Source organism: Podarcis gaigeae, assembly GCF_964106915.1.
Source record: "Podarcis gaigeae genome assembly, chromosome: 1".
Taxonomy (NCBI): Eukaryota; Metazoa; Chordata; class Lepidosauria; order Squamata; family Lacertidae; genus Podarcis; species Podarcis gaigeae.
Genome location: NC_139678.1, coordinates 52,780,292 through 52,803,469, shown reverse-complemented (window position 1 = coordinate 52,803,469; position 23,178 = coordinate 52,780,292). Strand labels below are relative to the sequence as shown.

Below are 23,178 nucleotides of genomic sequence, written 5' to 3'. Positions count from 1 at the left end.
TTTGAGTGCCTTAGGACTCTGTCATTTTTGCCATAAAATTTATTTACCTATTAAATAAATTGAGAGCCAGTGTGGTGTAGTGGTTAAGAGCGGTAGATTTGTAATCTGGTGAACCGGGTTCGTGTCTCTGCTCCTCCACATGCAGCTGCTGGGTGACCTTGGGCCAGTCACACTTCTCTGAAGTCTCTCAGCCCCACTCACCTCACAGAGTGTTTGTTGTGGGGGAGGAAGGGAAAGGAGAATGTTAGCCGCTTTGAGACTCCTTAAAGGGAATGAAAGGTGGGATGTCAAATCCAAACTCTTCTTATTATGTTCCCTTATTACAGTATGCTTATTAAAGCTAAATTAAAATATGTTTTCAAGCAAAAACGATTGAGTTTGTTTTATGTTAAGAGTAAGACTTCAGCCCTTCAGCGGAGGTGCTTCCAGTCTCTTATTATTTTCAGGAGGGATCTAATCACATATCAGGAAATTCAGATTGCACAATTAAAGCTGAGCAGTGCTCTGGCATAATGAACCCACTCCTCCTCAGAATAGGACTTTCTGCGTAAGGTAAGTGATGGTCAAATGCACTGGAAAGTGTGGGATAACAATGGCTCAACTCAACATCATATGACCTCACTGCAAACAAATCAGAATGAATGCTCAATAAACTGCTGAATTTGTTTAACTTCCCCACAAACTCGGTGCAAGTGAATCAGGATGAATGTTCAATAAGCAGGATGTCTTCCAAATAAACTTGGTTAGGTTTATTGGGATATAAGAATCGAAACACTGAGACATTGGGATATAAGAATCGCAACCATTAGTCACTTCAACAGCTCACCTAACAAGAACAAGTAACTGACAAACATGAAACCTAGGACAAACTAATGGAATTGCATTCCACTCACAATGAAGGTCTCATGGGTTTGAGTCTGTCAGGAATGAAAACTAGTATCTGCTCTATGAACACTGAAATGCTATCTTCTTTTATACACTTTTAAGAATGGAAATGCTTTTCTGGAGATCTGAACAACCTTCACAAACCTAAGGAGGGGGTGGGGGAAGCAACACCCTAAATGAGAAATATTTCAGCTCCATCCCATTGAAATTAAGAGTTTTCCTTTGAGGCTGCCTGAAGGACCCAGCCTTAGCTTCACTAGATGTGCCCTCAGAGAGGTTATCTTGGAATCAAAAATCCTCTGTTGCGTGACTATCCATTGTTTATAGATTCGTCTAACTGACTTCATATGTATCTGGTCTGGGGAAACTGATGTTATTAAAACACAACACTGAGACATTGAGCTCTGATAGCAGTTCAACGTGAACAAATAAAGCAAGAGTTTTCCCTAAAGTAAAGCCAAGCAAGGATCCCGGCCTTCGCATGAACTGCTGGGATGAAAGGAGGATGTGATACCATCATCTGAACATTGACCTTTGCAATGTTGTTTCTTTTTCCAACCCGGAGCCCATTCCTCTGTGTGTGTGTGTGTGTGTGTGTGTGCTTGCTTCTCTTTGTCTCTCCCCCTTTCATCCCCTCTGGCCAACTTTCACAAATACACAGAGCAGGTAGACTACAAGCAGTAAAGCTTTTCTGAAATGTTTTGGCTCGATTTGTTGCCCTTATGTCCCAATAAGAGAGGAATGTGGATTGTTAACCTGACCTCTGTCCAAAACAAAAATCAATTGTGTTTTCTGGAAACATACCTCCTCCCAATCCCCCCCCCCCAAAATAAACTGCATTAAAGATCACTTGCAAGCCAGAGGTGGAAATTGTAACTGAAAGCTAACATATCACCAGTAGCTTATGTATAAGGATTTTCTGTCTGTTTTGCACAAAATCAAGTTGAAAGTGCAATCCTCACCACGTCTGCTCAGCAGTGAGTCAACAGAACTTTCTCCCAAGTAAGTGTGCTTTGGTTTGCTGCCTAAAGAATTTGATCCTCTTAATTAAGTGTAAAATTTCTACAAGTTACAAATTCTAGTATGTTGTGCAATTCCACACATGCACCACTGGAGTTTCCCTAGAGACATTAAAGCACTCATTTTTATTTTAAATTTTAATCACCCCTTCAATGAATTCATTCCCAGGTGGTCATGGTCATCTAGATTCTAGGCCAACCCCTGCAGGAATCTCAAACAAAGGATCCATGATTGATGACCATCCAGCCTCTGCTTAAAAACCTCCAATGAAGAAGGGTCCGCCACCTTCCAAGAAAGTCTGTTCCAATGTCAAATAGCTCTTAGCATCAAAAAGTTCTTCTTAATGCTTAGCTGGAATCTTCTTTCTTGTAACAGCTGTGTGTAGCAGCTTTGTGGAATGATCATAGAGTTCTGGTCCTTCCCAGTTCCTAGTCTTGTAGCAGGAAGAACCTAACAAAGGACAGACTTCCACTGGGTTGGAGGTCACTCTAGATTCTCCTTTGGATGATGGTAGTGTGTGCCTCTTTCGGTGATTTCCTTGTGTTTTACTTGTGACATGAACCAATATTTTCCCCAAAGATCCTGTGGGTTAAAGGTAGTCTGTCAGGGTGACTCAGATCAGGCTAGACAGATATTTGCACCAAACTGTATTAATTCCAGAGCTTTCCAATGCCTACAAATATTAGATACCTGCTCTAGGCGATCCCATCTGGGCAGAACAGTGGGTGGTAAACGAAAACCAGCAATTTTAACATTAAAATAGTATAGCAAGCACTTTTCTATAAACCAGGCATCCCTTCTATCTTTTTCAATTGCTTTTGTCAGTCAAACCATTTTTCTTTCTTTCCCCCTTAATATTTGTGCTCTTGGCCCATTAGTCTAGTTACTTTGGCACTCTTGTCAAAGTTACTTGCCAAGGTAACCAAGTCAAATCCACGAATCAATGCACCCTTCCGAATAGAAGTGTCAAGCGGCAGAAAGGAAGAAAGAAAAACTGAGAAGGATATTTACTGAATATTGACTTAAAATATACTTTTGAAAACAGTATTTAATTAAAGCAAACAAACCCAAAGAAGAACGCAGGCCTTGAGGCAGCGGCTATTTTCTGATAGACACACATGGATACAGATGCTAGACTACTCAACTAGGATCTCTCTGTGGCGTCATTCTACTAAGAGGGAATGCCGCTGAAACAGTGCCTGCAATTTTCCAAACATTACCGCTGTGTAACATCCATTCATTTACTTGGGTTTCTGCAGCAGGCCTTCTGATGTTTTACTGGAATGAATGAAGGCTATACAGCAAGATGCTTAGGATGAGGGTATTCGCCATCCACCAGGGTGCCTGAATGCTGTACAGAACTATTCAGGATTTATAACTGAGCTCCTCATAAAGAATGGACATTAGGAAGAACATTTATCCATAGGATTTTCATAATCAGAATTCAGTATTGTATTGTGAAATCTTAGTTCATGTGCACATATAAGATAAAAAAAGTACTTTTACACCCAGTGCTCAGTAAAGCTATGGAATCCACTGCCACTGGTGGCAGTGATGTTTGCAGTTTTGCCTAGCGTACACATTTTCCTAATGCAATTTCCCCATATACAATGCATTCTTGTATGTTATGTTCACAAATATATGCATTTATATTCATACTTTACCCTGGCACTGTATATGCATTTTTGCTCATATTACTTGGCTGCAGAAATGCACTGAAAGATTAGGAGACGTGTGGGTTCCGAAGGCTGACTGTGCTTCAGTTTGCATATTGCAAATTAGATAGGTTCACTTTTACATGCAAACTTAATCAAATCTCTCCCCCATCCCTAGGTCTGACAAGGCCACCACTGACTACATACATTTTTCCAGAGTGTCCACCCCTCATCCTTGCTACCTCATTCAGGTTCTTAGATTGGAGTTGCTGGGAACTGAACCTGGGATCTTAGGCATGCAAAGAATGAGATCAACTGCTAAACTACAGCCCATTCTACAGTGAAGCCTCAGCTAATTCTGCCTTGGGCTAGCATTGCCTTTGCTAACTTTCCTTTCCCATCCTATCTGTCTCTCAACTTCTACATGTGTAAATAAACAGATTTTCACAAAGGACTTCAGGACTGTCTTTTCTACAGGAGGCTGACCGAAACCTCCCACAACTCACAAAGGAGCAAGGGGAGGGGGGTGGGAAGAACAATAGTGACTGAGGAAATGAAATCTAAAAATTGTTACAAGGAAGACAGAAGTGTTTACTCTGCTCAGTATTATTCTACGGGGGAAAGCCTAGCGAATTTAGTTGAGTGAATATTTCAGTATCAATGATAATAATAACAATAACAACAATTTATTATTTATACCCCGCCCATCTGACTGGGTTTCACAGCTACTCTGGGAGGCTCCCAACAGAATTAAAAGCACAATAAAACATCAAACATTAAAAACGTCCCTAAACAAGGTTGCCTTCAGATGTCTTCTAAAAGTCAGATAGTGGCTTATTTCCTTGACATCTGATGGGAGGGCGTTCCACAGGGCAGACGCAGTGAGGGAACCGCCAGAAGGCCCTCGGAGGAGGACCTCAGTGTCCGGGCTGAACGACAGTGGTGGTGATGCTCCTTCAGCTATACTGGGCCAAGGCTGCTTAGGGCTTAAAAGGTTAGTACCAACACTTTGTGCTTGGAAACGTACTGGGAGCCAATGTAGGTCTTTCAGGACCGGTTTCACCATTTGCTTGATCCAATCAAAATACAGAAATGAGATATTCCTGAGTTGAACATGTGGGATGTGGATCTCAGCAAATTACATTTCTAAACAGAAAAGTTCAGTGCATTTTTCCAAGATTTGGAGCATTTGTAAATGCACATGCTACATGCAGTGATCCATTTGCACAGAGCATCCCTGAGCATAGGCCACATTGGCTGGTGCTGATGGGAGTTAGAGCCCATCATCATTTGGAGGGTCATAGGCTCTCCATCCCAGTGCCTAGCATTGCATGCCCAACAGCATGTATTTCCAGACTACCAGAAAATGATTAGGGCTTTTAAAAAGTTGTGCATGGAATGCATACATGGGTTGGTGTTTTACTTATAGCCCATGCCAGACCTTTTCAGTCTAAAGAGAGAAAGAGGAAGACAAACACAGAGAAAATAAACCTTAAGCAGAAGCACAGGAGAAGAGAAAGAAAGATTATTAAACTAAATGTTATACTTTTGAGAAAATCAGTATGTTTTTATTGGTGCAAATAAGCACAAGAAAACATGGAAATTCTTCCAGATATACAGAGTTTGTCAAGAATGCAATTTTAAAAACTACAAATAAACACAAAAGTGTGGAGCAAATGGAAACAGAAATAAACTGAAGACACCCCTGCTTCCAGACTTGCATGTTAATAAGCTAGCTATTACGTGGAGACTCTGTGGTGATGGCTAAATTGTCAAAGTTTTTTTTTTTTAGTTTTTTTAAAAATCTTGTAAATCTTTAACCAGTGTGACTTGAAATGATTATGTGGGTTTTAAAATAGCAACTTGGCAGTAAATTTTTATAGCATATATAAATAGTATTCCATTTAATTTCTATATGAAGTTGCATTAAAGGCCCAATACATGATCTGCCAAAAAGGCAGTCTCCAAGAAGTATGCAGGCTGGCAACAACATCAATGGAGAAGCCACCAAGGAGTCCTAAAATGAGAGGTGGACCTTGACACGGATGGCAGTCATCATTCTTGTTTTTCTGTGTTGTGTTATATAGCTTTAGTAAATGGTAATATCCTACTTCTGTTCCCTACCTAAAGCTTCCATACCTAGTTAGCAGGTTGCTATAGGCTGGAAAAGGTAACCTTTTTTCAGCCTGAGGGCTACAATCCCTCTTGAAGAACCTTCCAGATCCTGCATGTCAGCTGTGGGTGGAGCCAAAGACAAAAGTGAACAGAGCCGTACTATGTTCCACCTACTGTCAACTGCCTGGGAAAAACAGGACATCCTGTTTTTTACCTGCAGAAACATGGCAGCCATTTTGGATGCCATGCTCTCGTGTGATTTCAGGCTGAGATCTCCCCCCCCCCCAGTGTTTTGGGGCACCGTGCACGAAAAAGTGCTTTGACCGGGTCTTGCGCAGGACATGTGACTCACACAGGATTTCAGACCTGGAAGATGGTGTCCCAGATTTAGGCAAACCAGGGTATGTTTTCAAACCACACAAAAGCCACAGGCTTTTACTCATGCACACACACCCTCTCTCCATCTTTCATGCAGGCAAGAAAGAGGCATCATCGTAGTTCAGAGACAGATTCCAGCCACCTGAAAGTTCTTGAGGGCATGGAGCATGGCCAATGAGGAGCATGCACGGGGGAGAGGCACCCAAGGTTGGGGGGGTTTCACATGCACACGACATTATGTGCACATTGCATGTGTGTGACTCCTGGTGCACACAATGTCACATTGTTGGGAGGAGGCTGAGCGCTGAGACCATGACGGCACAGCATGACTTTCTCTCTCACCCTCAGGAGGAGCCAGCCATCGAACGATGCCATGCTCAGCCTCCTCTGCCCCTCAACATTACGGGGGCCTGGCCCCCTGCCAGCAAATATTGAGGGGTCCGAGGACCCCCACCCCTGGGAGTTGGTACACCTGGGAGTTGGTGCACCTGGGGAGAGGAGTATGGTTTGAGGAAACAGGAAGTTCCAGGGGCCTGCTAGTTCTCGCTCTGGAGGACCACTTTCAGCCCCCAGGCCTGAGACAGCTCACCTCTGTCTTAGGCCATTGGTCCACATAGCTCAGTGTTTTCTGTAGTTGGTTTCTACAGTGCTGTATGAAGTGGCACAAACCCTACCATGGACAGCACAACCCACATTATGGCCCAAGTAGGCCTGTGGCTCTTCTTGGACAAAACAACTCTATAATTTAGTAGAGCTATGTGCACAAGCAGAAGGAAGTCTGCCTCAGCACTTCCTCCAAGGATTGGAAAAATCCTTGTCTGAACACTGGTTAGTTTAAGCTATGGTTTGTTCAAACAAGTCCAAATCAAGCTGTAGTTATGATCCTGGCTTGTTAAGAAATCATAGTTTAACTATTCACCGTTCTCCTGAGTTCAGCTGTAAGAAGAAAGTTTGGGTAGTTTAATCGTGGATGTTTATGTGCTGGGAGCTTTCTGCTGTGTCAGAGGAGGAGAGAGTAGGAGGCTGCTGTTCATGCTGTCAACAGTAAACCATGGTTAAGTGTTACATGTGAACTGAACTTGCATGGACTATAAACCGAGGCTGCAACATATATAACTCAATATAACAATACAAACAAAGATTGCAATGAATTGCACTGGTGCAACAGAATATTAAAAGCTCTTTGCTTTTGTGTTTCTTAAATTTACACATACGCAAGTTTCTATGATCAGCACCTGTAGACCCGCAGTGCTTTTGGGCCTCCAGTCTGTGTACAGCATTGCTATATCTTTCTCTTATTTGTTCAGCAGAGGCAGAAATGTTCCCACACACTGCCTTTCCTCCTGTCCTTGAAATATAAAGCTCACACTTGTCATGTTCAGAGGAATGGATTTATGGCTGAAGCTGTCTCTCTTTCCCGCACAGACCTCAGTGGAACTGGCATCCAGATGGGCCCATATTATGTAGGAAGCTCTGCGTAGGCCTTCCACCAAAACACAATTTGTTCCCAAGAATATTCTGTCTCAAGTGACTATAGGAGTTGGTGGGCTGGTTTGCAAATATATCTCTTTTTATTCCTTCAGTGTGTTTATGATTTACATACTATAAAAAGCATAGTATATCTTTCTTGTCCCAGGGCTAAGCAATATGTGCATGTCTGTGAGAAAAATCAAAGTTTATTGTTTGCTGTCAAATGTGTGGTTGAGAAGCATCCTTTTCCGTAATAATACAGAACCTTTAGACTTGAATTTTGGAGCTGTTGGGGTGGGAAAGGGGAAACAATCCCCTCAGCAAATTTCAGGTGTGGACCAGTGTAGCTACATCAGCTAAAGGCCAGATGGGGGAGCAAAGTTCTTCATTAAAAAAGAAACCTTCTTCCCTGGGTGCAGTGGTGCACCTACATTTTGGGGGCCCTAAAACTTGAATTATCATGGGGACCCCTTTGCAACTAGCAATGAAGTGTGGGCAGCCAATGTCTAGGGAGGCCTCAGAATAGAAACTAGAAAAAACACACAAACACTGTTCTTTCTCAGAGCATGCGCTATTCATTCCTTTCCCATAGATTTAAACAAAATGCCAAACATTTAAGGGCTGCTTAGGGGTTTCATAGTTACCTGGGAATGTGAAAGTCTCTTCACAAAATCTTCATCCCCCCACTCAAAATATTGCCTTTTCTGAGCACCACCTCCCGTCAGATGAGCACAGACAATTCCTTTTAAGGATCCCCTCACAAAATGTAAAGCAGAGTGGTGGTTCTGTGTGTTTAAGGACCAAGAGACTGAAACAAAGAACAATAGTATATAGAGGTGCCTGTTATAAGGTCTGGACACTAGAGGCCCTGATTCCCTCCTTCACAAGGTGGGCGGAAGGCCAACCGGTGCTGCTTTTTTTTTTTGCCTTAGGGGTATAAGACACAGCGTGTCCATCACAGTTTGTGTGAGTCAACAATCTTGCAGAGTAGGTCTCCAGAGAGTGCCTGGCCATTCCACTTTTAATAGACAGCCGTGTCCTGCTGCTGAGGGATCAGTCCCCAAATAAATGTTTCTTATTTATCCAGCTTTCCCTGTGCCCTGAACTTTGTCTGTATCTTTGGCTAAAAGGGCAGCTACCCCAGGTCAGAGCACTGCCTTGGGCTACTAGAGGGAGTCAGCTTTCAGTTTCTGCAGTGACTTTCTTTCCCTTTCTCCCTCCGCCCTCATTCTCTTATCCCTCCAGCCATCGCAAAATAATTCCCATCCCTATTAGCTTACGCTTCTCCTCCCCCCCCCTTTCCCCCTTCCCTTCTCCTTTGAAATCCTCCCTCCATTCCCTGGGACTGGGTGGGGAGAAAATGTCTGCAGAATTCCTGCTGATATTACACAAAAGCCTCATGTATCCCAATGTCAACCCCAGAGGGCAGCTGAATAATTCAATTAAAACAAGGGGGGATTGCCCCCCATTTTATTATTTCATTTTTTTAAAAAAACCTTTTTAAAAAATATGAGTGAAATAAATTAGATAGCAACTCAGAAGAGGATGAAGGCTACACACAGACCATACATTTACAGTACAGTGGTACCTCGGGTTAAGTACTTAATTCGTTCCGGAGGTCTGTTCTTAACCTGAAACTGTTCTTAACCTTAAGCACCACTTTAGCTAATGGGGCCTCCTGCTGCCGCCATGCTGCCGGAGCACAATTTCTGTTCTCATCCTGAAGCAAAGTTCTTAACCCGAGGTACTATTTCTGGGTTAGCAGAGTCTGTAACCTGAAGTGTCTGTAACCTGAAACGTATGTAACCTGAGGTACCACTGTACCGATTTGCCCCCTGAATCCTGGGAACTGAAGTTTCTTAAAGGTGCTAGAAAGTGTAGCCCCACCATGAGTGGCAAACTACAGCTCTCAGAATTCTTTTGGGGGTGGGGGTGTGGTTTAAATGTTCTTTGTATGTATGTTGTACATGCAGCTAAAGTTTATTTCTGTGTTCAGACTGTTGCTAACGGAACACCAATGGGAGGAGACAGGTTTCTCTTGTCTCTCCTTTGCCCCAGGCCTGCTGGAAGGTCATCCTGGTTTCTTAGAATTAAAAGTAAACCCCCATGTGGCGAAAAAACCAACAACATTCTTTCCATTCCTCCCTGCCCCCCCCTTACCTCCCCCTTCCTCTCAGGTCTACTTCCTTCTGCCAGCGGTGGCATCAGAGGAGGATTTTGGGGCAGATGTCCAGGGCCCCTCTTAGGAGACTGGCCAGACACACCCCACCAGTAAGAAAAGTACGGTAATGCACATTACCACCCGAAGAGGGTCCTTGCATAGCAGAGGGGGCCCTAAATGCAGCTTTACACATTTTGAAGGTGATAAGGGCCCCCCTCTTCTACCATCTAAAGAGCTCTCCCCCCACATAAGACCATTAAATCCAGAAGTGACCTCACTGCATCATTGCCTCCTGCATTTATAAAGGGTTCCAGTCCAACTTAAGACTGGTGACGAAGGAGTGCAATAGTACTAGTGACTGACTTGTTCCATGGGTTTTTCATGCTACTTAATCACAATTAACGTGGGCTGGATTCTGATGTTTGATTGTTTTCTTGCTTGCTTATTACCTGCCTTTCACTATAAGGCCCCAGGGTAGGTTACACCATGAAAAAAAAAGCTCACAGTCATAAAAACGTTTCTTTGCACCCTTTGTGAATGTCTATATATGTTGTTGTTGTTGTTGTTGTTGTTGTTGTTGTTGTTGTTGTTATTGCTAGATTCTTTTCAGAGTGTTGAAGATGGCATGAGGTGGTGACCTGTAGTATACACATAAAACTCACCCCTCCATTGTGGTTTATATGCAGGTTTTGCAGGCTTTGTGGTGTTGCAGAAACAAAAAAAAAGAGGTTCGCCCAGAGACAATAGTGAGACGTTAAGAGTGGATATGCCTCTGTGATACAACACCCCCCCACAGCAAAACACTATTGTTTCCAGCATTATTATCCCCCAGTCACTATCTCAAGTTTACCTTCCCTAAGTTTATTTCAATTTTATTTTTCTTGCCTATTTTGTCCCCTTTCCTTATCCCCTCCCCCCCAAATTACACTTTTTCAGATTCCTGACTCCCACCTTTCATTTTCTAAATTTTAACACAAATGCATTCTTTCAGCCTGGATGGGCTGAATCTATACCTAATAATTAACATCTTTGTTCTTCAACATGAAGTAAACACTTTTCCTTATATCCAGTTACAGATAGGTAGCCGTGTTGGTCTGCCATAGTCTTCCTTATAAATATTCACTGAGAAGCACATAAAAAGCACTTGATGATTACCTCAAGAATATCTATAGCTCCCTTTTTACAATAATGTTGTAGTGATCCATGGCCATCTGCTATCACATGCTTTTGGAGGAGGATCTCTGGTCCTAAAGCTAAGGAGTGAGATTCACTCTGCCATCTTAAAGGGCCTGGGGAGGAGAACAACCATCCCACTTAACAGAGTACCTTCATATGTTTAGGCTCCTAAGCTGGGTTCCATTAGTTGCTCTGTACAAATCTATTGCCTCTTAGATACATCCAGACCTTCAGTTCTGCTTATGATGCCTTTCAGCTTTATGTACACTTTAGCACATCATAGATTATGTATATAGGGCTACACTGACAAATTTGTAAGCATAGCTGAATTATATTATTATATGTTCAGAAGACTAGGAATTCTGGGATGGTATGCTTCCAGGCTTCAGACAGCTGCACCACAGCAGACTGTATGCCAAAGTTGAAAAGTGATGCTAAAATAAAATAAAATAAAATAAAATTAAATTAAATTAAAAAAACCATCTTCAGTGGAATTTCTTGCAGAGATAGCAGCTCTTGCCCAATAAATTCCAGACAGCATCAGGATTCAAAGGCCATGGGGAGCTTTTCAGATCATTCCCTAACACAGACCCCAGCACCATACTCTGAAAGTTGTGGAATCCCAAGAGCAGCATTCCATGAGAATTGCAGAAGTATTTCAGGAAGGAAAAGCTGGCAAGACCCCCACCAAAGTTCTCTCTGGACCCCAACCAATATCAGGGTTAAATGATACACCTTGTAACCTACTGACAGTGCAATCCTAACCACGTCTACTAAGAAGCAATTGTCCTATTGGCTACATTGGGACTTGCTCCCAAGTAAGTGGGTTAGGATTGTAGCCTTTCTTAGTACTCTCTTGCTTTGACATCACCAAGCCTAATTCTTTTCTGTTTGTGGGGGGTGTTAGAGAAGAGGGGGATTTGGCGAGGGAAGACTAATTCTGACCTCCTCAGGTGCAGATCACCTCCCCACCCCCCGGAATTAGGTTGGGGGGGGGAAGCAAAAACACTTCTTTCAAGCCCAATTGGTTGAAAAGGAGAGTGAACATGTGTGTAGGTCAGATTGTGGTGTGTACACAGGTGTGACAGCTGTGCATGTGTGCGTGGTTCTGGTCAGTAGTGGTCTGCATGGCAGGGCAGTGGTGCCTACATGACCTCCCATTAATGGCATCACCTCGCTGGGAGGGAGGGGCAAGACAGCAGTGAGTTGGTGTGGTGCAAACACACCAGCAGAGCAAATCCATTAGCCCCGCTGCTGAACTTACCCTGTGCCAAACTTGCCCCTGCATTGCTTCCCTCCCATCTCCCTCCTGGTAGGCTGCAGCAATACTGGTGATGGGAAGTCAGGAAAGCCCTGCCTCTCCATCCCACTGACCTTTACACACTGCTGACCTCTAGAGCGTGTGTTGCTGCTCACAGCATCTACAGTTGGGAGCCTCTGGTCTAGGAAAGTGATTTTTGTGGAGGCTGCAATTCCACTGACTCAGTGAGGTTTGAAGCTGCCATGTGGACGGTGGGGTAGAGGCCATGGAAGGTGGAACTAGGGTGGTTTTCTGGTGGAACCAGCAAAGGGCTTGTCATTACCACCTGACAACATCTGACTCTGAGCCCTAACCAATCTGCTAGAAGCACTAGTGCTGTAACACGATGATGTTCTTGAGCCTACCAATCCTATAGTGATGTTTTGCACATGTCCTTGGTCCAGGATACAGACTGCAGAGTCTGAGGGTCTTTCTTGAAGGGCATTAAAGCTCCTCATTAAGTTCTGATTTTGGTGAGTAGCTGCCACTGACTCAAATTTCCTTCTTGTAGCTGCAACTTGACTCCTCACTTGTAATTTCTAGTATTCAAAATTCCACACTTTTACACCATCCAGCCTACCAATAATGGATCAAATTTTCATAGGGCATAATGAAGTTATTAACCCTAAAAAACCCCTCGTTGTGTGTATCACATGCTCATTACTAAAAGGCACAACAATCATTTTACGATTTTTGGGCAAGATCTGCGAAGGGACTGTACTACATGTTTCTTGGACAATTGCTTCTTTGTTCTTCCCTTTTTCCATTTTAAAAAGTGAATTGTGGTCAAGCTAGATTTTGATCATTTTAGTTACATCGACTCAGGAGATTTCTTCCTGCTTAGTTTATTTTCAGGGTCTTGGCTTATTTTTAGCACATAATCTTTCTGAACTCTTCACCCACTTCCATGCTTCCCCACTCCCTCACCTCTTAAGCCATGAGTAAACTTCAGGGACATTTCCCACTTGACGTTTCTGCCCCAAATGGACAGCAGAGGTTAACACAACAAGTGAGAACTTCACGTAATTCCATTCACCTTTGTGCTGGGACTTTGCTTAGCCATTTTTTGAATCCTGTGTCTGCACAGGCTCCACTTATTAAAGAGGACACATTGACCAATTAGTTGTTATATAATAGCTCTCGATGGCCAGGCAAAAGATTCAAGGGCAGTTGTTCAAATTAATGGGGTCTGGGATTGATTTACGTCAAGGGAAAAACTTGTCAGCATCAGGCTGCAGTGGCCCTCTGGTGTCTCTCCATCTTGCCAGAGAGAGTTTCGAGAGATGCTATTAGTGTAAAACCATCTGCTACCTAAGCATATAGGTGTCGGATATCAGAAATACACTGGCACTTGAGCCCTGTGTTTCTGACTTGTGGATTTTTCTCTCTTTGATTTACATTTAATCTGCAAGATTTTATTTTTTAAAGGAAAATGCACACATACACCTTTTTTTAAAAAAAGAACATTCTGAGTATCAATGATATGGTCTGATTTTTTAAAATATAGATTCATATCCCAACCTTCCCCCAAAGAACTCAGGCTTCTTCTCTGTCACTTTTACTCTCACAGCAACTAGGAATTGGGAAGAAATTTGGGTTTAAATGTGAGCTGATCTGGTTTCCCAAAACACCAACTAAACACAACTATCCTTCAAAATCTAAAAACTGTTCTATACAGTTCTCCAACCAAAAACCATGTACAAAAATACATATATTAGGGGGCACATGCACAAAAATGTGTGTATTAGTGAAAATAATGTACCAAAAATGCTCTATCAAATCTTTTCTCTACATATTTCGTATGTGCTAAGAATTAAGTATATTTTAGGTGGTTATATATTTTCTGGATCTTTATATTATAAATTTAAAAATCTGTGTGAAGCAAAAAATGCATTACAATTGGAACAATTGTATATGTTAGGCAAAACTGTTTAGGAAAGTTTTTAAATGATTGATGTTTTAATGTATTTTTAATCTCCTGTTGGAAGCAACCCAGAATGGCTGGGGAAACCCAGCCAGATGGGCGGGGTATAAGTAATAAATTATTTATTATGATTATGATTATGATTATTATTACTGCTTACAAAAATATATCTATTAGGGGAAATGCACACAAGAATGTGTACGAATTTTCATGCAAGGTGATGTAGAAATGGGTGGAACTAAATCTAAGATTAGAAAAAAGAGAAATGGAAGCCATGTTTGTGTTTTACTTATATGAGTGGCTTACCCATGTTGATGGTCATATTTTGGCTCTGGCTCTGCCATTGAGTCTTCTTGCTGTAACAATTTTATGTTACACACTCCTGTTTGCAGATATACAAACTTGCAAGTACAACTTGCATTGTCACTCCATGCGGCAAGGTGAAGTGACTTCTGGAGAAGTGGTGCTGGCAACGGGATCAGTTTCTGGCGAGATCTCATGAGATCTCACTGAAATCTCATGAGATCTCACTGGAAGCCGGTGCTTTGTGGACTCCGCTATGCAACACAGTTAAAGGAGGGCTTCAGCGGCAGCGGCAGGGTGCTCCTGTTTTGCTTTAGGTGGTGAAATGGGACTTGCCACCCCAGCTTGGGAGAAATAAAAACTAACAGATTCACCCATCTCTAACAACAATCCAGGATTGAGTTAGGTTAGACTGAGAGATGGTGACTGGTCTAAAGTAAGTCATAAACTGACTTTTAGTAAATATGTGAGGAGGAAGCAGGATCATGCCCACTGGCCAGGAGCCCAACACAGACATGACCATGCCTATCCCAGTATTCATTGTTAGTGAGAACATGATGAATGTGTGCATAGGGCTTCTCCCTTTGATCCCGGACTGTGTCCAATCATTGTTCCTAACTGGATGGAGGAGCCTTATGCACATTCACACATAGGTTCCCCTTTCTTCTTGCCAGGGGCTGCTGGATCTGTGGGCTGAACCATCAAACTGCAAGTGGCAGCTTCTCAGTGACATACTTTGCCTCTGCCCGTTGGATCCACCTGGACAGGTAAAAGTAGAAAGGGCTTCCTTTTCCAGTCCAGCCTTGCGTGAGCAACATAGTCATCCTGTATCCTTTGCTATTTTTCGGTCGGTCCTGACTTCTGACTCAAGTCTTTTTTGACCCTGCCTTCTGGTTTCTTCTTAAGTCCTGATGGGTCTTGACTTATGTTTTTTCCAATGGTTCCTAGCAGTTATGGTGTGTGAGGTGGGCCTCTGTGACTGTGCACTCTTCTGGCTGCAGTGGCACTGCTACCTAGCAGGACTGGCATGGGGCAGGACAGTAGATGGGGGGGGGGCAAACACCAGGTTTGTAGTGTTGCTGCAGTGGATGATGAGGCAGTGGCAGTGTGCACACCATAAATGGTTTCTAGTTCCAGGTTACTGGCTCCCCTCAGATTGCTTTCCATGGCCCATCCCATAGCCCACCTCATGGCCCAACCCATGACCCACTTGCTAATGGCGGCTGGTGATGGAGGAATGGCTCTGGTTGCAGGTCATTCTGAAGGATTAGTAATGGGACAACCTCACACCAACATTACTCATTTTGCAAGATCCAGTTGCAATGCAGAGGGGGACAGGGCACACAATGACATGGAAGTTCTACTCAATATTGATCCAGAGTAGAACTACAATGTATAGTTAGCCAGGGGCGCCGACTTATAAAAAATATTGGGGGGGCCCATACTGGGGTCCTGCCCCGGGAAGTTTTATAAGATCCGCTCCCGGCCCGTTGCTGCTGCTGCCGCCCGCCTCGTGGCCCCCTCGCCAGCTGAGGGAGGGAGAGAGACCGAGAAGGAGAGAGATGCGTGGTGGGCAAGGCAAGTGCCCGCCGCGCCTCGCCTCCCACCGCCCCTCGTGCCGGCCGCCCCCTCCCCTCCCTTCCCCCCGCGCGCGCGCTCGCTCGCCCTCCTCACCCCAGCTCTTGGCCGTTTGCCCCAGGAACTCGCCGCTGTTGGGGTTGTAGATGAACCTCCGCCACTCGGCCATAGACTGGCTGAAGGGCTTCTCCTCCTCCTTGGCCATAGCGCGAGAGAGAGAGAGAGAGAGAGAGGCTGGAAAGAGAGAGGGAGCTCGGCGGTTCGCGGGCGGCGGTTTTTCCCCTGCCGAAACAACAGCGGCTCCTCAGAACCGCTAAGTAACTCTCCCTCAGGCGCCCGGCGGGAGAGCAGAAGAGAGGAAAAGGAAAGAGGGGCTGGGCCAGTCGCACGCACCGAGCAAAACTACTCGCGCCGCCTCTTTTACTACCGTAATAATTATTTGTTTTAACTCATTACTGAATGTATTTTAAAAGGTAACTATCATCAAACAAGGAAAATAAAAAATACCAACATAATTTTGTGATTTTACAAAGCATAATATAACTACCGTATTTTTCGCTCTATAACACGCACCTGACCATAACACGCACATCGTTTTTAGAGGAGGAAAACAAGGGAAAAAAACATTCTGAATGAAACAGTGGATGTATCATTTTTGTGCTTCATGCTGTGGCCACAGACAGATGGTGAATTTGGGGTGACCCAATGCAAAAATCCTGAGGATCCATGTGGATCCATGTTTTGTAACCACGTTTTTGCACCATTGCAGCCCCAGGCAACAGTGGGTGCGTGATTTTGGGGGGGCAGGCTGTAGCCATGGACATGCTATGTGCTCTGATGGTGAATTTGGGCTGACCCAATGCAAAGATCCTGAGGATCCATGTGGATCCATGTTTTGTAACCACGTTTTTGCACCATTGCAGCCCCAGGCAACAGTGGGTACGTGATTTTGGGGGGGCAGGCTGTAGCCATGGACATGCTATGTGCTCTGATGGTGAATTTGGGCTGACCCAATGCAAAGATCCTGAGGATCCATGTGGATCCATGTTTTGTAACCACGTTTTTGCACCACTGCAGCCCCAGGCAACAGTGGGTGCGTGATTTTGGGGGGGCAGGCTGTAGCCATGGACATGCTATGTGCTCTGATGGTGAATTTGGGCTGACCCAATGCAAAGATCCTGAGGATCCATGTGGATCCATGTTTTGTAACCACGTTTTTGCACCATTGCAGCCCCAGGCAACAGTGGGTGCGTGATTTTGGGGGGGCAGGCTGTAGCCATGGACATGCTATGTGCTCTGATGGTGAATTTGGGCTGACCCAATGCAAAGATCCTGAGGATCCATGTGGATCCATGCTTTTTAACCACATTTTTGCACCATTGCAGCCCCAGGCAACAGTGGGTGCGTGATTTTTGGGGGGCAGGCTGTAGCCATGGACTTGCTATGTGATCTGATGGTGAATTTGGGCTGACCCAATGCAAAGATCCTGAGGATCCATGTGGATCCATGCTTTTTAACCACATTTTAAGTGGGGAGGGAAGGAAAAACACAGAAGGGACACGGAGCAGGAGAGGGGTGTGCAGAGAAGCAGCTGGCTAAGAATGCAGGAGAGGGGTATAACAGGAGGAGGGAGGAAAGGAAGGCAAAAGTTTTCCCTCACCTACCCACCCAAGTCAGCCAGCTCGCGCGCTCTCGCTCGCGCGCTCTCTCTCCCTCCTGCACGGAGCACAGAGACACACTCTGCTTTCCCTCTGCCTGGAGGGGAGGGGCTTTCCCTGCTCTTTGTTCCGTTTGAGCAAACACAGCAAGGAAACAGAGCAGGGTGGGCAGTAAGACCCTGAGGCAGAATGCCGGAAAAATACGGTAATAATTTTCTTAAATTATTGGGGGGGCGGAGCCCCCCCAAACGAATTTTTGAGGGGGCTCGGGCCCCCTCAGGCCCCATGGAGTCGGCGCCTATGTAGTTAGCAGAGCAACAACTTAAACACGTTGCAGGATTCGCCCCAAAATAGATCGGAGGCAATTGTATTTCATCCAGCAGAACTTTACTGCTAATGAAGGCAAATGAGCACAATGGTCACAAATCCAATACATTCAGGATTGGCACTGTCTTTAAGAAATCCAGTTGCAGCAGACTTAACTTAAATTTACAATAACTTATACAGTCGTAACTTGGATCTCGAACGCCTTGCCTCCCAAACACATCGGCTCCTGAACGATTGAAACCCGGAAGTGAGTGTTCCGGTTTTCAAACATTCTTTTGGAAGCCAAACGTCTGATGGGGCTTCCAATTGGCTACAGGAGCTTCCTGCAGCCAATCAGAAGCCATGCTTTGGTTTTTGAATGTTTTGGAAGTTGAACGGACTTCTGGAACAGATTCCATTCAACTTCCAAGGTACGTCTGTAATAAGACTAAACTTAACACTAAGCATACTATAAACAGAGCACCATACAAGAAGGAAAAGAGATAGAAAGAGAAAGTGAACCCCAGGTTCCTTCTGGCCTTCCTTTTATAGTCAGCATGACCGGGACAAAAAAAGATAAGAGAACCAGTTTAAACCTCCTGTACTCAGCTTCTCTGAAGGAATAACCCAAAAATCATGAACCTTCTGCTTGTTTCTTTCACACACAGAAGCTTCCAGAACCCTCTTGAATTAAGTAGAATAGGAAAGATCTCTACACATCAGACCAATACTTTCTGCACTAAGAAATGCAAACTGACACACAACAGAGATTTTGAAGGTCAGAATAGACTACTGGGAAATGTACAGTGCAGATTACAGCATTAGTACCCTTTTGCATGATATTTGTACATCTCAGGCATTCACACAACATGCCATTCTGTGTATTTTTCAGCTGTACCCATTCCATCTTACTAATACTACCCATTTTGCAGGATTGTTGTAAAGACTGCAATTGGAGTGTGCATGTGAAGTGCTTTGAACATTTGAAAGCACTATATGAATACAAAGTAGTAATATTATTATTAATGCCTCAGACTGTGGCGAGAGAGAAGCTCTGCTTGTTTTCAACAAACTGAAAGACTTGGCTTGCCACTATTACCACTGCTGGTGCCACTGCTACACCACAGACTTCTGAGTTGATGGGGGGATTATAAGACAGGGTGTGTGTGTGTACATCTCGGAGTTTGGGTTGGAACATTGACTGTGGGAAAGTAAAGAGCTGACAGTCAAAACTAAACCTTCTGACACATATGCTGTGAAATGCAGTTTTCTATCCAAAACTACTTTGTAGAGGGATAGGGTAAGATGAGCACACCCTTCATTATGGGAGGAGATGAGATGTATGGGAAAATTTTCACATCCCTTCCCCCCTTTTCCTACAGAAGAGTGTATGATGATCTATGGGATCACTAGATTAGGACTACATTGTGAAAATGGTCTTAAGTAGGAATAAGAGGTGAAATATTTATGAGAAGAGTTTAGACAGCAAACAACCTTGTCATCATTTCATATACCTTGGCTGTTAAATACAGGGTTAGTAAATATATGTTCAAATAGGACATGTGAATGCTTTATATTCTGCAAAATGCAAGCTAACAGTAATTACAGTGCAATTCTATACTCCAATTTATGTCAAGGTAAAGGAACATGCCAACTGGCACAACACAAGGCCAGTGCTAACAAGTCACTGGCACAATTGACCATTGGATTGTTCTGCCTCCCTTTCTTTTTCAAGTGCTTATCCAGGAATGTCCTTCGGGATCCTAGTGTTGCTGCATTGTGGCATAAATTGAAGCATTGACTTTCATCCATCAGGGATGGCAACATCAAATATTGACATGTCTGTTTGAAACAGTCATCAAAGACTACGAGAGATTCTACAGCAGCCTATATGGGGGAGCAGCATTGTTCTCTGCATGTGGCAACAGAACAGTGATCCATGTGCAGGAATCTATTCTTTTGTACACCCCCCCCCTTTGCTTTAGGTGATGGTAACTATTTAGACAATCATTCATAAAATTCCACCCTTCATATCACGCCACAATATAGGCATAGGAAATGCTGACACAGGAAATGCAGCTCTTAAAAGTTAGAATTTCCCCTGCTAGGGTTGTATCTTGCTATTGATTACTTGGAGTGCTTTTGTAAGGAATGAGTAACGAGGAGAGGAGAGGAACAGTAAAACACCACATGGTGACATTGTTCCTGAAAGCTGATCACATAAACTCACCTGGAGTTTTTCATTGATGAAATAAGCAAATTACAAAAGATGGAGACTGGCTGTTCTCCAGCACCGTTTTTACAGTGGGCTGTGAATCTGTTTCCAGCTATCAGATATTGCCCTGTAAATGGAATCTGTGGAAAGTGGGTGCAGGAAATTGCACAAAGGGGAAAGGTGGGAAGATGTTGCATGTTAACTATCTCACAGGTGCTATGAATGTCAATTCCCTGGGTAGTAGTGCTCCACGATTGCTTTGAGACGCAGCCACTTATAAATCCCTCTGGGGGCATTTTCTGATCCTAGAAACAGCCTGGTAGAGATAGTGTTCTCCAAGCCATGTTTACCCCTCTCAAGTTCCACATGTTTTCCTGAAGTTCCATTTAGTAGCCCTTTGGCTTCAACGCTCAGCCTATTATTAGGGAAACAAGAGCTTAGTATTAAGTGATGGTTATACAATTTATTTTGACAGGGAAAAAGTGAAAAGGGGAAATTGACATTTGTGAGTTCACTTGTGTGCTGACAACCCTAATTAATCTTAATTCTGGCAATGAGAATGATAAATGGATGTGATGGGAAAGCTTCATTTTCATTTGCTGCTGCCTGTGGAAAAAAACAGACCCTTAGCTGGGGCAATAAGTCAGTAGCTAAAAAAGAAAAGGTGGGGATTGAGAAATGTTATTTCTTAGAATTAAAGTAGGCCAGAGAGACAAAAAGAGAGAATAAACACTGAGAAACAAAAAGTTAAATTCACCACATGGATAAAATCTTTGCTCCACTTGAATCAGTCAGAGTTCATTGTACATTCATTATGTGCATATCACCCACATTATGCCAAGGGTCTCATTAGATACCTCACTTCCTGTGAGGCAGTTCTAACCCATTCCTAATTTTTACGGATTTTTTTATATTTCTAGAACTCAGTCTATAAAAAACTAGAAAACTTATTTTGTTTACAGATTTTATGCACTGATTTCTTTTGTCTCTTCCAAGTTTCCCCCCTCATAGTGTCATTTAGGAAGGCAGGATCGTGTGCCCCATCAGTCAGTCCCATTGTCTGCTTCAAAAGCATGTGTTTCAAATGTAAGACATCCATTTGTCTGCCATCACACCCACTTTAAAATTGGGGTGGGCAAACATGTCACAGTCAAGGACTGCATTTCCTAAAGTGAAAATGTTTGGGAAGCGGGGGCACATACTGGTGGTGGTAGGTCAAAGCCAGTATCAGGTGGGGTCACATCCAAAAGCAGGTGGGGACACCCTTCTCTCACTCTTTCTCTCTTATACACACACAATAATGGAAGAAGAACCTGTTGGATCAGGCCAATGGCCCAGCATCCTGTTCTCACACTGGCCATCCAGCTGCCAATGAGAATCTTCTCCCCAGCAACTAGTATTCAGAGGCACATTGCTTCAAAAAGTGGAAGTAGAGAATATTCATCCTGGCTTGTAGCCACTGATAGATTTTTCCTCCATAGTGTTGCCATACGTCCAGAATTTCCCAGAAATATCCGGAATACTGCAGTCGGAGGCAGTGTCTGGGTGAAAATCGGCAAAAATATCCCGGAACATCCGGATGTCTGGCAACCCATGTCAGCAGTGTTGTTTTTGCTGATTTTCCATAAAAATAGCTCAAAAGCGTCATTTTTGTGTGTGTGATTTTGCCAAAAAAAGCTCTATAAAGTAAACTAGTTTGGGCAAAACTAGAAAAAGATTTTCACTTTTTGAAATATGGGAACCCTAATCCTCCACGAATTTATCAAATCCTATAAGGAGAGTAGGACAGACACACAGGCTTCCAGAATTTCTTGGAAAGAGGGACTGATTATTAAATCACTCTGGGAATTGAAGCTCCAAACAATTCTCAGCACCCTTAACAAGCCACAGTTTCCGGGATTCTTCAGAGGGAAACTGTGACTGTTTAAAGTGGTATAATACTGCTTTAAATATATCATGCAGAGGAACCTGAGAAGAGCTTAAGGGTCTCTGTACCTCCTATACTGTATAAAAGAGGCTTGAGAAGCATATAGGATTCAGTAAAGATAGAGAGATCAACAAGAAAACAAGACTGATTATATCTAAATAGAAATGAGTGTGTAAACATCAGGAACATGGAAAAGTTCAGGTGGGACATGTATGTGTATGTTTGAAATTCAGAATACATCTGAAGAAGACTCCCTCATGAACAGCTGCGTATTTAACTTTCCTTTTCAAAATAAATGAATCCTCCTGATACCCTGTTCCTGCTTTGTTCAACTCAGCAAATGAAACATCTGATAGAAAACAACAAAAATCTGAAAACAGCCTCTTGTTCATTTCAAGAATATGATTTTTTTTTAAAGGTATTGCTCTTTTACATTTTAATTTTGTTTTGAATAAATGTGATGTAAGTGAAGCAGCACAGCTGGGTTTAGCATGCCTCTCAGAAGAAAAATAAAGAGAAAACCCAAGATGAATATGAAACTGCAGGGGAAAGCGAATAAAGAACAAGGAAGGCATGCAACCTTGACCACATTACGCGTTTTCGTTGAGATGCTTGAGTTGGCAAATGGAAAAGAAAAGCTAGACTCAAGGCCGCATATGCAGCATTATGCAAGAACTCTCCGTGATTCTGTCAGAAAACACGATACTGTTTGGCTTTAGAATTTCCTGGAAAAATTTCATGGGAGGTTTTGAACATTTGGGTCTGGCCACCAAGTTCATGACAGATCCATTCTGCTTCGACACTGGGAGCTTTCAAAAATTAGCGGAACTAATCTCATAGACAGACAAGGTTTGGAGGTGGAGTGGTTGGTGCAGTAAAGTGGAAATCTGACTAAGGCAAAAACGATGAGAAATGTCTTGATGGAGGGGGAGTATCTGATTTTGTGCATGGCTGCTGCCAAGCAACTTTCCATGTCTGGCTCAGACTGGTTGTTCAAGCCAACATAGTATTCTTCCCACTGCTGGATGCAAACCAAGGAGCTATACTGGTTGCAAGAAATCTATGCCACAATCCCAAATACTGATGACTGATTAGACTTCCTCTCCC

The 23,178-nt window shown here is 43.4% G+C and overlaps 1 long non-coding RNA gene across 1 annotated transcript in view; it reads left to right on the top strand.

Annotated features, from left to right (window-relative positions):
• The window catches only part of LOC310851367, a 50,835-nt gene extending 46,995 nt beyond the window's left edge, over positions 1–3,840 (top strand). Inside the window, exons 2-3 of the long non-coding RNA XR_014567728.1 lie at positions 447–552; positions 3,739–3,840. This is a non-coding gene — a long non-coding RNA (uncharacterized lncRNA). The remainder of the gene's footprint in view (positions 1–446; positions 553–3,738) is intronic.
• The last annotated feature ends 19,338 nt before the right edge of the window (positions 3,841–23,178 follow it).